The sequence below is a fragment of the Camellia sinensis genome, chromosome 2 (genome assembly GCF_055761805.1).
Source record: "Camellia sinensis isolate YWXY chromosome 2, ASM5576180v1, whole genome shotgun sequence".
NCBI lineage: Eukaryota > Viridiplantae > Streptophyta > Magnoliopsida > Ericales > Theaceae > Camellia > Camellia sinensis.
Window position 1 is genome coordinate 109,250,428 of NC_138962.1, and position 10,389 is coordinate 109,260,816.

Sequence of the window (10,389 nt, forward strand, 5' to 3'; positions counted from 1 at the left end):
TTTTCCATGTTTTTGTACCAAACTTGCAAGTTTTGAACCTTTGAATGCATGTTTTGAGCTTCAAACAGAGTTCTGAAAATTTCAGAATTCGACCAGTTCGCTCAAGTGAAGAAAGTGTCGCACGAGAGTAAAATTCAAGCTCCTAGAAGTTTTGCAGACAATTGCACAGTGGCTCGAGCAACAAAGTTTGCGCTCGAGCGAACCCACTTTTACTCTGTCTTTGGCTTGAGCGACAGAAAGTTGGCTCGAGCCTAAAAATCAAGTAACCAGTACTTTTGCAGACCGCTTGAGCAACCAAAGTTGCACTTGAGCGAAGACCTTATTTTTAGCAAATTTTGACTAACTCTTTTAAGTGCATACTTGCATCTTTATATCATTCCAAGTATTCTTAGACACCAATTGGACTCATATAACCATGGAATAAGTTAGAAAAACATAAGAATAGTTGAATTAAAATGAAAAGAATATTGAATAGTGCTTCAATTGTGTATTTGTTATGTGTTTTGTTTAGGTGGATGCTTGAGGCCTAGCATCAATAGAACCCACTGTGAGTAGTAACTTTATAAAGATATGTTCAAGCTATCTTTATTTTTTAAATTGTTATTGTTCTCGAATTCGATATTTGATTGATTGAATGGTTTATTGAAACATTATTTTCTTATGAATGAATGAAGTTTCCTTTTGAAATTGTATTTGTGGCATCCTTTAGTGAGGCCCTTGTCTAGGGGATATAATACCAAGGCCTATTGTTTAATAGGCCCTTGCTTGGGGGAAACAATACCATGGCCCATTGGCCCTCGCCCCGGAGAAAACAATACCCTGGCCCATTGGATAATTAAAACACGGAGATCTCTGATGTTAGACCCATGTGGTCACATTGAATATGGAATATTGAATGACCTATCATGGACCCATTGAATGACCCTCGTGGTCCTATTGTCATTGATGCATTGTTACTATATTGAATGTGACATGTAAATGGAATGAAATGGCTATTGATATCGAGATTTGAATAGAATTGGAAATGGATATTGGAAATGTTATTAAACTTCATTCATATAACCTTTTTATTCTGTTACTACTCACTAGGCCCTAGCTCACTATTTATATGTATATGTAGGTGAGCAAATAGAACATCAAGGTTAGAAGAGAAAGCCTTGGAGTCTACCACATTGTTAGCCTTTTTGAAGAGCTTCAGAGAAGGAGCAAGCTTGGGCTCGAGCGCAGCCAAGCAAAGTCAAAACCCCTTTTGTTTTTTTGAGATTTCGTTTTGGTACTTGTATATGGGGTTTTCGTTTAATCAGGACTTGTGGAGTTTTGATGTATGGATTAAATGTTTTAAACTTTTGTAATGCATGCACCCAAAGAATGGTTGCATAATTATATCATGAGGTCTTTCCATATAAGCACAGCTTAATGGATTATTTTCAAGTCTAATATTGCTTCCACTAAGCCTCAAAATTTATACTCAATTGATTTTGTTAATAGAGGCCGTAGGTAATCTAATATTACTGGTCAGTCATGATGCTAAACCTATAGGAGCGGGTTTGGGTCGTGACACATTCTCAGAGTTGAGAATCAAGTCCAGGCCCATGTTGTTAAGACAGGCCGTCTTTCTTGAAGAAGGAGTTCTTCCAGTCTAATTTGAACGAGTTTTGGGGGGATCCTAAAGAGCTTTTGAAAGCAGATGAATGGCTCAAGCAAATGGTGAAAATGTTCGAGATGACCTTGGCATCCTTCTAGCTAAAGGGAGATGTGGGTCAGTGGTGGAAGTTTGTGAGAGGACGCATTGGGGTGACTTGGGAGGCCTTTGTCAACGCCTTTCAGGACAAGTTTTTGCCCCCCCCATTGTTAGAGAGAAGTTGAGGGAGCAGTTCTTGAAGCTCAAACAGTTGAAAACACCGATGGCAGAGTTTGAGGCTACCTTCACGAGTTTGTCGAGGTTTGCACCGGAGTTGGTAGCAATGGAGGAACATCGTTGTATGGAGTTTGAGAAGAGATTGAGGACCATACTCATTTTCAAGGTGGCCACATCCATGATCAGGGATTACGGTTGTCTTGTTGAGGTGGTAGCTTACTTAGAGACCGTGATTCAGACTAAGGTGGAGAGGATGAGAGGCTCTAGACAGAGAAGTCAGGAGGTTTAGGGAGAGACTTAAAACAGTAAGAGGCAGAGGGGTTCTAACCCACAGCAGTCCTAAGGAGCATAGTCTAGGTCCACTTTTCTTGTACCGAGTTCTGGGTCAGTGAGAGGTGGTCAGGGAGGGATCACTTGTTTTGTCACACCCCAAACCCGCCCCTAAAAGTTTGGGCATGACCACTTCAGAAACGGACACTTAACCTGTTATATATATAATATATGGGGCCTGAACGGAAGCATTAAATATCAAAATTGACAATAGAAATAAAGTCCATTGAGCTACTACTAACATGCCAGGATCACAAACTTTAGACAGACAAATAAAATCTAAAACATACATCTAAATATCGAATATACATGCACATATACACAAACCCAGCTCTATGATTGGGCCTACACCAAAACATTTCGAAAGAAAGTATTATACACGTTTCAACCTTAGGCCAACAACTAGAATGCAAAACCAAAGTTCGTCAAAACTTCATGAAAATGAGAGCAGCTTTTCTTAGGCTTGGACATGGAAAGGTTGGCCAAAGAGGACAAGCGTCATGCTTTAGGACTGACTACTTGGTTGGTTACCTACAGAAACAGACATAACATAGGGTGAGCCAAGCTCAGTGAATAGCATGATACATAAATGCACAATTTAAACATAATACATAACAATGCATCAGTAAATGCGGAGATCATGTAGTTAAGCCGTTCCTGTTTCCATTTTAAATGGCCCTAGGCCCCAATCGTGAGTTATAATGGTTTTAAGCCCTTGAACACTTTAACATTAAGCTTTTAAACATAATGGCATATAGCCCTTGAACATATGGCATGAAGCCCTTAAACATATAAATATATGAACTCAAGAGGTGTCCCACACGGACTCTAGAGGTAACTCACATCGTAGCACTTAGTTCCATGTAGCACTTTGTTTCATTTCAGAATGGCATAAGCCCTTATCAGATTGGCATTACAGCTCTTATCAGAATGGCATTAAGCCCGTAAAACATTTTGGCATTAAAGCCCTTGAACATGCATATATGAACCCAAGAGGTGTCTCACACGGATTCTAGCGGTGGCTCACAATGTAGCACTTAGTTCCGTGTAGCACTTTGTTTCATTTCATAATAACTTATACGGAATGGCCATAGGCCGTGTAGCTTGCACATAATGGCTATCAGCCTCACAACTTTCACATATGTATGGACTCAAGAGATGGCTCGTACGGATTCTAGAGGTAACTCGCATTGCAGTACTTAGTTCCGTACAGCACTTTGCTCCATATCAGAAATACAGAATGGCTTTTGCCTAATAGATCATACAGAATGGCCATAGGCCCATATTGGCTTTAAGCCTAGTTCATATATGTATGGACTCAAGAGGTGTCTCACATGGATTCTAGCGGTGGCTCACAATGTAGCACTTAGTTCCAAGTAGCACTTTGTTCCATACCAATAATTAGCAAGTCTTACAGACCAAACCATACATAAATGTCATACTATAAGCGGAAATAAATTCATACATATGCATTATGCTTGAATCATTAACAGAAATTAGAATTCATACTTACTTATACTTAGCCTTTTAATAGCGCTGGCAAATCAATAAAAAGCATTCTTGTTAGTTCCATAAAGAAATTCCTCAACATTGTGAACTTATAGTACACTTGGACTTGTACATATATAAGCATGTAACGTAGCTTATAACATACTCACGCTTGTATCGTACTTAAACTTGTGACATACATAAACTTATAACACACTTAACTTGGACACTTGTAACATTCTTGACTTAGAGCATACGTAAACTTATAACAGACTTAAACTTAGAACACACGTAAACTTGTAACTTAATTATTTGAACTACGGTATTATTACCCCTGGGTAAGGGCCTTGTGCTAAAGATGATGTGAATACTTTTCCATATGTGAATAATTATTATTAAGTTCTCTTGTTATATCATGTCATTATCATGCACTTAACAAAATAGAATGATTCATGTTCTTATGTGGGTTGCATGCTAATGGTAAACCTTTACATTCCTATCATAGATTCTAAACGTTCTTGGATCCCTTCATAACATAATCTTAATTCACACAACATCATTCTTCAAGGATGAACATAAGTTCCACTTATGCTTTAAGAAATAACATACCATGCTGACAAATAACAAAGGCTAATATTCGTCATTAACGGAATATAAGGATTCCAAAATCATGCCGACGTACGCAAATTTTTCAGCGTTCATATAAGCTCACATTGCTTTCCAATTCTCATAATGTTTGAATAATACTTACAAAGAACAGAGCATTAGTGACATTAATTGTCGATAGTATATAAAATGTACATTCTTGTACTACTACTCACAGTGCTACAACGGAGTGCTTGCCCCTCTTGGAGTGTGCCCTGTACATACACATAACTTAGCCATTAGTTCTTTTGCTTTCTTAATTCCTTTCCTGCTTTAGTTTACTCGAATGAATTTACGGGCATCTTAGAGCCATCAAACACAAATTCTAAAAATACCAGAGGGTTAAGCACATAAAACCGAGCAACCAAATTTTTGCAGCATGGGCCGCACGTGCGGCTGTGAGCCCCGCACGTGCGGCAGGCCTTCCGCACGTGCGGCAGTGATCCCCGCACGTGCGGCGATTCCAGCAGAAGGCAGTCCGAAAATGCAACAAAACCCAATTTTTGATACATTTTTCAAGGCTCAAAATAGGTTCTTTTAATTGATGAAACATGGTTCAAAATCATGTAAATAGGAGCTATAAACATGTATTAATCCAAACATAAACTAAATTCTTAATCTAACATTACCAATACATGATTTCAAACTTGAGTATCATAAGTTAACTTGCTTAGAAGCTTAATCAAATCTCAACCTTCCATAATTCCATCCTTGAATTCAAATCCCTCACATAGCACACTTAAATTAGGTTTTAAAACAACTAAATGATGAGAACACCCTCTTCAATCAAACATAAATCATGAACAATTGTCCATTACAACCCTAGATCATCAAACATAAATCATAAACAACTCTTCTTCACAATTGAAAGGATAATTCTTATATATACTAAATTTAACATACCTTAAACTTGATCTCCTAATTTAACCTCAATTTCCTTCAACCTTGTCTTTGTTCTCCTTTCCTCTTCTTTTCAACCTTTATTCTCTCCAAAAGATGCCTCACGTTTTTGTTTTTCAAGGCTCAAGAGATTTGGTATATATATATATTTGCAACTAATGACATATAAGACAAAACTTAATCGTTTAATCATTCCAAAATTGAAATTTCGCAAACATGCTTAATATTACCTAAAAATTATGCTGATCACAGATATATAATCAATTTTAGATAATTAAGCCGTTAAGGCTTCCAATTTCTGCTTCAAACATTCTACATGTAACAGATACTTTTCTTGTTCAACAGATAGATATCTTGGAACATGAGATTTACTTACTTAACCGTAATTCCACATAAAATTTCACAATAAGCATATAATATACAAAGTAAGGGGACTGAAAGCATACCAGAATCATAGACGAGGGTCGGGTTATTACATGTTTCAAGTGTGGTCAGCTAGGTCACAAGTCAGTGGTTTGCCTGCAGAAGGGAGGGGACAACAGTCTACACCGTCGGACGCTCGTTCTTTGAGCCAGAGTCAGAGGAGAGGATAGCCATCTATTTCTTATCAGTGTGGGCAATCAGGCCATGTAAGGAGGCTTTGCCCTCAGCCGGGTAACACATCTGGTTCGTCTGGCCCAAGGCAAACATAGAGCCATCAGCATGTACAGTCGGCTCAGGCCTCGAAGGCCAATTAGGGAGCCTCTTCGTCTCAATCCGTGCATTAGACTTATGCTCCAAGGGGTAAGTAGGTAGAGGAGAGATCTACAAGGCGTGTGTATGCAGTTACAATGCCAGATTTAGTGCTAGCGCCTTCGGTAGTGAAAGGTAACTTCCTGTTATGTAATTCTATTGCCAATGTGTTGATTGATACGGGTGCATTTCAATATTTTATCTCGTCTAAATTTGCATTAGCATTGGGGTTAGAAGTGGCTTAGTTAGCATCTCCACTCAGGGTAGAGTCATCGGTTGGTGGAGAGGTTGTGTTGGACCAGGGGTGTTGCGGTTGTGAGATAGAAGTTTCCAGTCGCCAGCTTTCTTTTGCATTTTTGTTGATTGATATGTTGACCTTTGATGTAATATTGGGCATAGGTTGGTTGTCATGTTACCAAGTCGTTATAGACTATTACTGTCAGATGGTGTTTTTATTTATTGGGAGATCGAGTTGATAGAGCCTTGTTGCTAGTGTGCGATTTGTGTGGTCGGGGTGAGCTTAGTCTGCTTCTACATTTTTGGATGTTAAGAGTGATATAGACCGAGTTGAGTTGCCGAGGGTAGTTTGTGAATACCCGGATGTCTTTCCCGAGGACCTCACTAGTTTGTCACCTCACCGTGAGATAGAGTTCTCTATTGATCTAGTGCCTGGCACGACACCGATTTCTATGGCACTGTATAGATTTGCACCGCCCGAGATGAATGAGTTGAAGGTTCAACTCCAGGAATTGTTAGATAAAGTTTTATTCGCCTTAGTATATCGCCGTGGGGAATACCAACTCTCTTTGCCAAGAAGAAAGATGGCACACTGTGACTTCGTATCGATTATCAAAAATTGAACCAGGTAACTGTTAATAACAAGTACTCGATGCACTTATATCAACACTTATATCAACATTCAATATATATATATATACATTGGCACAAGTGCACTTACAACAATTCCCATTCAAACATTATTAACTCAATTAGAGCGGTTTTACAAATTCATATGAACAACACACGTATATATCCACAAGTAAGACTCCATGCCCTCTAGTAGCCCTTGAGACACTATTCATTCATATCTCTATTTATCCAAAACAAGGCAAATCCCAAGATAGTCAAGCATTAATTAACTTCAAATAGCATTCATCGAAATCACCAGTTACAAGTTGCATGAAAACATACTAACCCAAACAAATCCTCAAATCTCACCAAAAAGGAAATGACTGCAAGAATCCATCTCTGTAAACTAGCCCAAACTACTAATTAGCCACCCTCACGGTTCAAATGTCGATACATACGTCATTTCACATCTCATAATTCATAATCATCGTGGTCATCATCACCTAATATCCTCACACGAACAGAGTCAAGAATTTCATAACACTCCGCTCCCAAACTCGGAGGTCACTAATCGGCCAACCATACATTTACTAACACTTACAAGTTACCTCACACTGTCTACCCCGAGATAAAGCTTCTTACACCCTTCAACCTATTTCTAGAATCTTACTAGACTTTTCAAATATGTATTGCATTAGCACCATTCCCAATAGTCTCATCATTTTTGTGCCGATATAGCAACACTCATTTTGAGCCACACAAAAGAATCATCAATCGCATAACACCGATTACAGTAATTACAACCCACACTCCTTCTTAAGAACTACTTCTAGCGTTTAATAATTAAGTGTCTTTCATATACATGAACTCTATACAAACCTTAATCATGTCACTCAATTCTTAAATACCACAAACCCCCTCATACATAGCTATTAGCCTATGGCAACACTTCACCAACGCTACCCTCATCATCACAAAACACAATTCTCACCCCATCCCAAGCACCTCACAACATTCTATGTAACTTCAAACTAACCTCATACCATTCTAAGATTTCAACTCATCTCAACTATACTCCTTGTAAACCATACAAGTCGCACATTCCATGTTCCACAAACACTCCCATTCAATTTAAGGCTCATAAGCCAATATACATTTCTACCAACATCTAATGTCTCCCTCATTGCAGATTAATACCTATCCTACAGCTCTCATTATCTCAATAATCACATCAGACATCAAAAACCGAACTCTAACCCTTTCCTAAGATACTTACTCTTCCTATCTCAACACGAAACCAACCTAACATATAATCACACAACACATAAATATTGTTAAGCAACAAACCATGCAATCGAGTCAAGGCAACAAGGATGATCACTTGTCCCGGAACTTCCAAGAAACTCCCACTGGAAACCACGTTGATTAGACGCGTTTCCAATGTGATCTCAAAGCAAGTTAGCCATCTACAAGCACTATCCATGAAGCTCAACCCATGTTCACACAATAAAACACAAAATGTCCTACACCTTCTACGTCTACATGCAACCATCCTCACTAAGCAAAGCCAACCCATTGTGGTAAAAATCATTTCCCACGAGCTCCAGGTTTTCAAACCCGGTTTGCTCTGATACCAAGTTGTCATGCCCCAAGTTTTAATTACATGAAAACATTACCAAAGCCTTTAATTTAAGTCAATTTCTTTTTTTTTTTTTACAAATATCTATTACCCTTGAATAATAGAATTACAATAATACATGTTCTCTCTCTCAATGGATATTACAATGACAACAATACATGTCAATCTCCTACTGTGAAGTTACAAATAAATAATTACAAATACAAGATTCATTTCCTTTACATCTACTATGAAGTTAAACAAAGAAACTTAAGGAATCCATAACTCTTCAACTAAAGAATCCAAACTTTCATCTTGTAAGAAGATAAAACAACAAGGGGTGAGCACTAATGTCCAATAGGAATCTCATAGCTCTGGATCAATAACTAACACACAGATAGAAATGATCATGCATGTAGGGTGATACCGTATAGTAAGTTGACATTTTATAATTTCAAAATATCATAGGTAGGTACCCTTTTCTTAAAAATTATTTAAACGCTTTTAAGAAAGACTTTCAGCCATTAAAAATTATTCCTTAATCTTAGAAAATCAAAGATCCTTGTGAAACAAACAGATTTAAGAAACAACATCATTTAAAAATTATTAACCAATTCTCAAAATATTTCTCATTTAATTTCTATTTTTAATATTCCTCTCTTTTTTTTTTCTTTTTTTTTTTTCATTCTTCCTTTCTACTCATTATATTTATTTAGAACTCCATAACTTCAAGTTCAAGTTCCCTCTTTGGTTTACTAACAATTCTCCTATACTCAATTCACACTGTTATTTACACTCTCAAATCTCATTTCAAGATAACACAAGATTAATAACCCCCTTTCAATTCAGTCCCTCATTTATTTATAGAACAACACTCAATTTACACTCTCAAATTTCATTTCAAGATAACACAAGATTAATAACCCCCTTTCAATTCAGTCCCTCATTTATTTACAGAACAACACTCATAAGTTACCTTTATTGTCACAACTAATTCATTAAGTTCATCATCACTAATCCATAATCCCTTTACCCATCTTTAGGTTCCATTCTTTACAAATAATGTCTATGTGCATTTCGTCTTTATACCAAGTTATGCATCAATTTACAATTTCACAGATTCATCACAAGTCACAAATAACATCATCAACTCAACACACATATCGACACAATCCACCTTTTGCCGACTTACTACGGTGGGCACCCAATTCGTAACTGTAAACGCGCTCGTGGGCCTCACTACAGTTCGGACTCAATTTGTGTCACGGTTCTTAATCTGAACCAAAGAGTCCAAATCCGGCAAATCGTTTTGAGAAAAACAGATTTTTTGAAAGAAGTGTCAAACATGGACTGCTTTGCCAGATATAGAGTCGCCACCTAAATGTTTTTTTTTTAATGGGGAAATTTAGGAAACCCTGACTCAGTGCCAAAGGCCACGTGTCCGTCATCACCAAAGTTACCTCGGCTCGGGAACTTGGGTACGATTGGGGAAGGTCAACTATGAGCACCCCCTCTCGCCCGATCCGAAGATCCGCCTCTACTAACCATGATATCCGATTTTGAAAACGTTATGTGTTCTTATTCCGGTTATTAGCCTAGAATTACTATGTTATGCGCATAGCAAACAAGTATAGACCAAATCGCCTAAATTGGAACAAAACATTTCATGTTTGTTTTGAAAATGGTTTGCTACTCGCAAGTAGGCTAAAATGCAGGTTTTGCCACCCTCAAGTGGGCTTTTAGAAAAGATGGTTTTGCCACTATCTAGTGGGCTTAAAATTCACAGTTTTAATGCGTTATCCCAATTTAAGCAATTCGACCTCCATCCACAGGCATTCAAGCAGTTATATCACATAAGCAGCTAGCCTCATGGTAATCATGCAATTATAGCAACACTCACACGCATGCGGTAGTACTCCAAGCCAAAACAGAAACTAGTTAGTAATCACATGCATGATCCTAGTTCATA